This window comes from Spinacia oleracea, chromosome 4 (assembly GCF_020520425.1).
Source record: "Spinacia oleracea cultivar Varoflay chromosome 4, BTI_SOV_V1, whole genome shotgun sequence".
Taxonomy (NCBI): Eukaryota; Viridiplantae; Streptophyta; class Magnoliopsida; order Caryophyllales; family Amaranthaceae; genus Spinacia; species Spinacia oleracea.
Window position 1 is genome coordinate 172,985,846 of NC_079490.1, and position 7,188 is coordinate 172,993,033.

Genomic DNA, 7,188 nt, shown 5'->3' on the forward strand with positions numbered 1-7,188 from the left:
CGAGAATCCTTGTATTGCATCAAATAAAATGCTACAAATTTCTCGCCGAAGCTTGTAAAAGGTTGCAGAATAAAGGCATCTTTTCCCTTAATCCCAAACTAGAAAAGTTAGCCACAAATGGAACTATCATATGCTTTATAGGGTAAATGCAGAAATAGAAGTCCATAACCCTTCTCTCGAAGGACAAAAAATGCGGTATCTCTCAATTTTCTTAAATATGCTACCAGTGAACTAAATACAATTCAACATAAGTTATCCAAACTTGCAACAACCAGATGGTTGTAAGTCCTGTGAAAAATACTATCACAGTGAGTTGACAATCCTAGGCTATCCCTTTCAGACAACACTTCTGTTTTGTCATTTGAAAATTAATGCGGTTACACAAATGCTTAATGATTACGGTAGACAGCCAGAACTTTCCTTACCATATTTCCTTGTCCTGATTCTGAAGCAGCATTTCCATCAGATAATAAGCAACGCCAAAACTATAAAGAAAAAGGAGACAAATCCTACAGAGAAATACACAATTCCTTTTTTCCTTCCATTGGAGTAGCGTTTGGAAGCTGCAGAAAAGGCACACCACTATAAGAACAAATGGAATAAGTAATAAAACCAGGGCTGATAGCATAAATCAAAGCGAATTATGTAAGTATATCTGTATGCAGGAAGAAACATGTGAGCTTAACCAAAAAGATGCAACCCTAACCAGGATTGGCAGAGATAGCTGAAATGAGAGGTCCATAAACTCCCCTGATCGGAATCCTTGTTGTCCCATTACCAACCCAGTTAATTCGGATCTCCAAAGTATTATTTGTCACACTTGAATAAAACACTATGACTGTTGGCTTTTCAGCACCATGAGCCTTATCTTCAATGTTGAAATCCTTCTGCACTAATTTATCCTACAGACAATCTTAACTTCAGGCCTTCTGCACTAATTTATCCTACAGACAATCTTAACATCAGGCCTTCTGCACTAATTTATCCTGCAGATAATTGAACTACTTTGTTTCTTGCACCCCAAATTGCACAACTTAATATCACAACTCTCCTCTGAATCTCCAACTCCCACACACGGAAAATCTCAATGACCAAATCAAAGAAAGAACGCCAAAGCCTATCCACAAGCCCCCTAAGTCCACTCTCTTCCCAAACGCCAACTGCTAGTGGGCACCTTTTGTGGGCATGAAGACCACAATATTAACCAGCAATTGTTCCCAGAAAAGTTAAGCTTGCCTAAATAAAAAAATTCGTAATATTAAGATCCAATTTTCAATCAAATAAACAAAAATTTGATAACCAGTTGTGCAGCTCGCGTATGTTTATTGTATGCATCTAGATTCCACTGCAGTTAACATAAAACTAATAGAAACCCTCACAATCCCCATACATCAAAATATACCAACTAAAGTAAACACAAGATCAGAAAAAGTAAACACAACATCAACAAACGAATAAGAACTAGAAAACCTAATTTAACTTGTTCAAAAATAAAAATTAAAAGGAGAATTACCTGGTTAACAAAAGAAATCGAAAAACAAAAACCAGCATCGAAGGTAGAACGAGAATAGAATCAGGATCCGGTGAGAACCACCCCTTAAGATGAGAACTGAGAACTAATCTCAACCGTAGATCAAACAAATCCAACGGCTGAAAATCTACCCGAAAATCCGAAAATAGTAAGGGTAGATTCGTAACTTATGCGCGTTGAATGACCTAACCCAACTCCCCCAATTTTCAGAATTTCTTTCTCTCTCTTCCTTCCTCCTCTCCTGTGAACGCGCTATCTCTCTCCCCCTCCTCCTCCTCCTCCTCCTCCTCCTCCTCCTCCTCCTTCCTTTTCATATTCTCTTCTTCTAACTTCAACCATATTTGTTCTACCTTCGATTCTGGGTTTTGTTTTTCGATTACTTTCGTTGCCCAGGTAATTATGCTTCTAATTATTATTTCTAAAAAGTTAAATGAAGTTTTCTAGTTCTTATTCTTTTGTTGATGTTGTGTTTACTTTTTCTGGTCTTGTGTTTACTTTTGCTTATGTTGTGTTTACTCTTACTCGTTGATGCGTTTACTTTTGATTATATTGTGTTTACTTTTACTCGTTGTTGTGTTTACTTTTGGTTATATTTAAATTCTGTGCATTTTACTTGATTTTTCATTCTGATTTTGCTCGAATTAGGGATCTGCATTTGATTTCCTCGAATTGGATAGATTTACTTGAGTTGAGTTGTTTTCTACTTGCGCATAGTCTAGCAGAAGTATGCATTTTCGTGGATTACAAGCCTAGACTTAAGCCATCACCTATATCCAATTGTTTGTTAAATCCCTATGCAATCCAACGTTTCCTGCAGCTAGAGATTGAGTCTAGTAGCTAACTGCTAACGTTAGTGTTTGCAGGCATGACTTAGTTCAGGCCGATCTTGCAGTGGCCAACTTCAGCGAGCTCTCGGTTACAAATCTCCGGAGATTATTTACACACAAGGGTTCTGATTTTATGGATTTGCAGAAGTGGATTGTGAGAACTCATCCTGGAGATAGGAATGAATTAGTCTGATTAATAGTCACCAAATATATAGGCTGATTTTGGTTGAAGCTACATAATGATTAATGTAACCCTATCTGTGGACTACTATCTGTCAATTTTTAGCTGTGAATTGGGTTTTGTAATGCTAAAAAGTAGGTGTGGAAAAGCAAAGGAAGAAGCAACAAAGGCAGCATGGGAAGCCAAAGAAGCAGCAAAACATGGATTAGGGGCAGCAGCAGCTAAGACATCAGAATTGGGTTCCAAGGCTCAGGAAAAAGCTCGTGCAGGAGTTGGGGGTAACAACCCAGTTCATATCAAAGAACAGTCGTCCAACTGTTCAGACAGCTGCTGAGAAAGCCCAGCAAGCCAAAGAAGCGGTCGCGACTGCAGGATAGAAGTCTATGGAGTACACTGGGGAGAAGGTCCTCCAAGCTAAGGATACTACTGCAAGCACCACAAAGACTGTGGCAAGGTACGTGGGAGAGGAGGCGGTTGCTGCAAAGGATGCAGCATTTCAAACTGGTAAAACTGCAGCTGGGTATGCAAGGAAGGTCGTAGAAGAGGTGAAGGACCATGTTGTAGTTGTTGGGTGGGGAGCTTCCCATTACACTACAGAGGCTGCAGTAGAGGCTACCATGATGGCATGTGGATCCGTGAATACTTTAGTACGCCTCAGACGTTTGGACTACGTAAACCATCATGCCAGATTTTGCAGAAGCTAGAAGTTGTCAAATTTAAGACTACAACCCTTGCTCTGCTGTTGTTCAGTAGCTGAAATTTCTCGTTGTTGTTATCGGTCTGCAGTCTACTCCTTTTGGTTATGCATTTTGTGTTTATATTCTGCAGTTAGTTGTTCTGGTTTCTTCAGCCTTGTACTCGATGATTACTTACTTTCGAACTAATTCTATTTAATTTAACAAGTTATATATCTACATTTTAAATGGAACATAATGCAAAGTGTATGATAGTGTTCTAACTATTACTACTGTATGGTAAGATACCAAGATACCAAGATACAACTATCATACTAGCTCAATTGGAAGAGCATTGTGCAAAAGCGCAAAGACGTGGGTTCGAATCCCACGTGGGTTTATCTTAGTGTGTTGGCTAAGAGCGTTATTCAAATGCGCAAACATGAAGTCAGCCTACAATTCCAACACACCCACTCAGCTTCCTGAAACAGAAACTGAACAAATGTAGCCTTTTGTTCTGATAATGCAACCTTTTGTTTTGATCAGCTAGCCAGTCGCGTTTAGTCTGTTAACAGTAGCTAGTTGCTGTAGACTTGATGCATAATGTTTCATTCTTATTTTATTTACTCCTAGAGGGATTGAGTTTACTATTAGAGAGATTAAGTTTACTTTTAGTCAATTTGGTTACTCTTCGGTTAGTGTCAACACACCATCTTAGTCATCAACTATTATTCCAACTCAAATCATATTGTCCTAGCCTTAGTAGCTAAAATTTGTAAGAAAAACCGATGCGAACTCATAAACAGCTTAATGAATTTACTTATGAGGCGAATTGATTTACTTTTGAAATAATTCTATTTACTTTTACGAGTTTTTTTTTGTACTTTTGAATTGAACAAAAGAAAAATTATATCAACCTATTTTAGAGCAAAGAGATAAACTATATTTACCTTTGAATCAAATCGATGACAATGGAAGTGGAAACAGTTTAAATTTACTTTTGGAACAATTCCATTTACTTATAAGCTTGTTTTATTTACTTTTGTATTTTTTGCTTTACTTTTGTATTTTGTGTTTTACTTTTGAATAAAGATTCATAACTCTTCTTTTTTAGTTTAATGTATACTAGTTGTACATGTACATTAAAAATATTTTGATTTACTTGAGTTATTATGATTTACTTTTGAGTTTCTTTTATTTACTATGTAGTTTCTTGTATTTACTTTTGAGTTTTTTTAAAAAAATTACTTTTAGAGACAACCTATGTAGGAATCGAACCTACATCCCTTATGCATCACATAATGCTCTACCATTTGAGCTAATAGGTTTAAGCATATCTAGTAGAGTTGATCCATTTACAAACCGAGTGACTGGTCCTGACATTCATATATGTGGAATTAACATGAGAAATACACTCTTGTGGATCGACCTGAGAGATGATAAGACAAATGGTACAAAATGAGAGATGATAAGCCAAATGCAACACTGGAAATTGCTGGTTCCTACACTGCACTATACGGCAATGGCGACAATAATCAATTGTGATAATGGACAACAGGACAACAATTTTTAATAGATGATTAGTTCATGTTAAGTGCGTGCTCAACTGCTCAATACAAGATAGGACATGGATTCTAATAAGCTCACCATCTGTATCAGGAGTCTAAGCAAACAAGTAATACCAATAATCATCAACCTATATTGATTTACTTTGGAGTCTAATGATTTACTTACTTTGAAGAACAAAACAGAATTGAACAAACAGGAGCCGCTGCAGAACCAAAAAAACACCACTGCAAACCAGTTGAACCCATCAGGCATACTTCCTCAGAGTAACTACTTAGCCAAACCAGAAGGTCAACTTTATTTTCCTGCAACAGCTAACAACCAGAACTGAAGCTCTACACAGCAGGCAGTCCTTCTAAACCGAACACAACCACTGCCAAACTCAAACCAACAGACAAGATACCCCAATTCTTAGTAGAAAAATATTGCAAAGAACTTAACAATTCCGACAGGATATTATTATTTGTATTTTACTTCTAAATGCGGTTCCCATCCTCCAAAAAGTATAGGACAATCACCCCTTACTTTATTTAAGGCCATACAATTACAGGATTACAATTTCAGTTTACTTTAAATGAGATTTAGTTTACTTTAAGACATATTTAGTTTACTATTAGGAAACTGCTGCTTAGCTAAAAGCTTTTACTAAACTCGTTCATTTCGGATTCTGTTCTGCTCTCTTGCCTTAACATATTTGTTGTTTTATAGCACGAAGTCAACCCTGGTCAACTTGCTTAACCCGGCCTACAATACCCACCATCCAGAAGCTGACCATATTTTGTTTACTTCTGAATCATTTCTATATACCTTTTTCATTTTTTGCTTTACTTTTGAGTCGGATAACATATGATGATCGCTAAGTGCAACAACACCAAATAAGCACCAACGTTATGGCATTGTCCAACTTACAAGATTAGAGAAAGGAAATATGAATTACAGCTCTAAATTTAAGGGCACTTACAGGGTTACATTAGGAACAAGATTAAAGCCTTCCCTTTCTAAGATCCCCAAATGTCATGTGACAATTAATAGGCATCTAACAACATATTACATAATGTCTAGAACACTTGATAGAAGGATGAAAATAACTAATTTCTTGCACCCAACCTCATACCTATAACTACAATTGACCTCTTGATATACTTATCATTTTACTTTAATAGAGATTTAGTTAACTTTTAAGAGATATTAGTTTACTTTTTCACTTCACTTAAATCAAGTCATGTGGGAATTTTTTTTCAAACAGTTGGCATGCATCTAAATTCAGACTCTTCAAGAAACGAACAAGAAGTATCATCATAACTCCAGTCTAATAAATACATACAGAAATGGCAGAAACATTTCTTAGGCATCAAAGCTCAAACTAATTGCGAAGAAAACTGAAGAAACTTAAGTACCTAGAAATCAATTTGGACTGAACTCGCAACTCTTGCCCTTGTCTTTAGGCATTTCGCAGCAAATTCAATCTACAAAATGATACAAAATTTTATCTGATTACCGTAGAAGAAAAAACAATGAATTTGAGAACGAAGATCAAATCAAATACGGGATGAATCTTACGAAATTTGATAACCTAAAAATCTAATTGGACTTAATTAGAAACATTTACCTTCAATTTTGAACTTGATGATTGCAGATTCAAGTTAAATAATGCTGCAAAAGAAATTAGAATTAATTAATCAAATCAAACAATTAGTATTCGAAATTTGTAACTTCGGATTGAAAAGTTGTACCTAATCTTGGGACGAATTTCTGGAATTTGAAGAACGAAGGCTTTCAAAAAGCCCAGAAACCGCGCGTCGCTTTTCAAGAGCAAGAGAGAAGAGAGAGAAAGTGTGAGATAGTTTGGGGAGTAGAGAGAGAAAGATGTCAATGTATTTTGGCGAAAACCGGATTTCATGAGATTAAATCTTATCCGTCCATTCCATCTAAATCCTACGGTTGCTAAAGGTTCTCATTATAAGAGAGGTTCTCATCTTAACAGATTGTGATTAAGGGTGAGTTAGACTTGAGTCAACTTGACAGAAAGTTAGTTTATACTCCGTAATTAAAAGGTGAAAAAAAAGTACAGGTCCTAAAAAGTAAAAATGTAACCCTTAAAAATCATTACCAAGTCCGGTTAATCGCGCACAATTCCCCCAAGCAAACATGATTTGCAGATTTGAGACGAAAAAATTAATTTATCCCCACCCTAGCTCCAACAAAAGAAACACCCCATAAAACATCAAATGACCACATTTCATTGAATTTTCAATTCAAGCATTCAAATTCAAAGATTCACATTTCAAATCAAATTTATTAGTGAGCTAGTCAGCTAGGGATTGGTATTGTTTGAATTGACGTAGTGATGACTACTTGCACGTTATGAGTTATGACTAATATTGTAATTGTAATGTCTACTTGGACCAC

At 36.2% G+C, this 7,188-nt stretch overlaps 1 protein-coding gene across 11 annotated transcripts in view; it reads right to left on the minus strand.

The window, feature by feature from the left end:
- The window catches only part of LOC110802501 (wax ester synthase/diacylglycerol acyltransferase 10-like), a 25,867-nt gene extending 19,116 nt beyond the window's left edge, over positions 1 to 6,751 (minus strand). For 4 of the 11 annotated variants that reach the window (XR_008932383.1, XR_008932382.1, XR_008932378.1 and 1 more), the window contains exons 1-5: positions 6,513 to 6,670; positions 6,389 to 6,432; positions 6,177 to 6,245; positions 4,948 to 5,084; positions 426 to 563 (exon numbers count right to left, since the gene is read on the minus strand). The gene's annotated coding sequence lies outside the window, so the exon portion shown is untranslated. Of the gene's footprint in view, positions 1 to 425; positions 564 to 706; positions 1,237 to 4,947; positions 5,161 to 6,176; positions 6,246 to 6,388; positions 6,433 to 6,512 lie in introns of all 11 variants that reach the window. The other 7 variants (XR_008932385.1, XR_008932386.1, XR_008932384.1 and 4 more) reach the window with 7 other exon arrangements.
- Between the last annotated feature and the right edge of the window lie 437 nt (positions 6,752 to 7,188).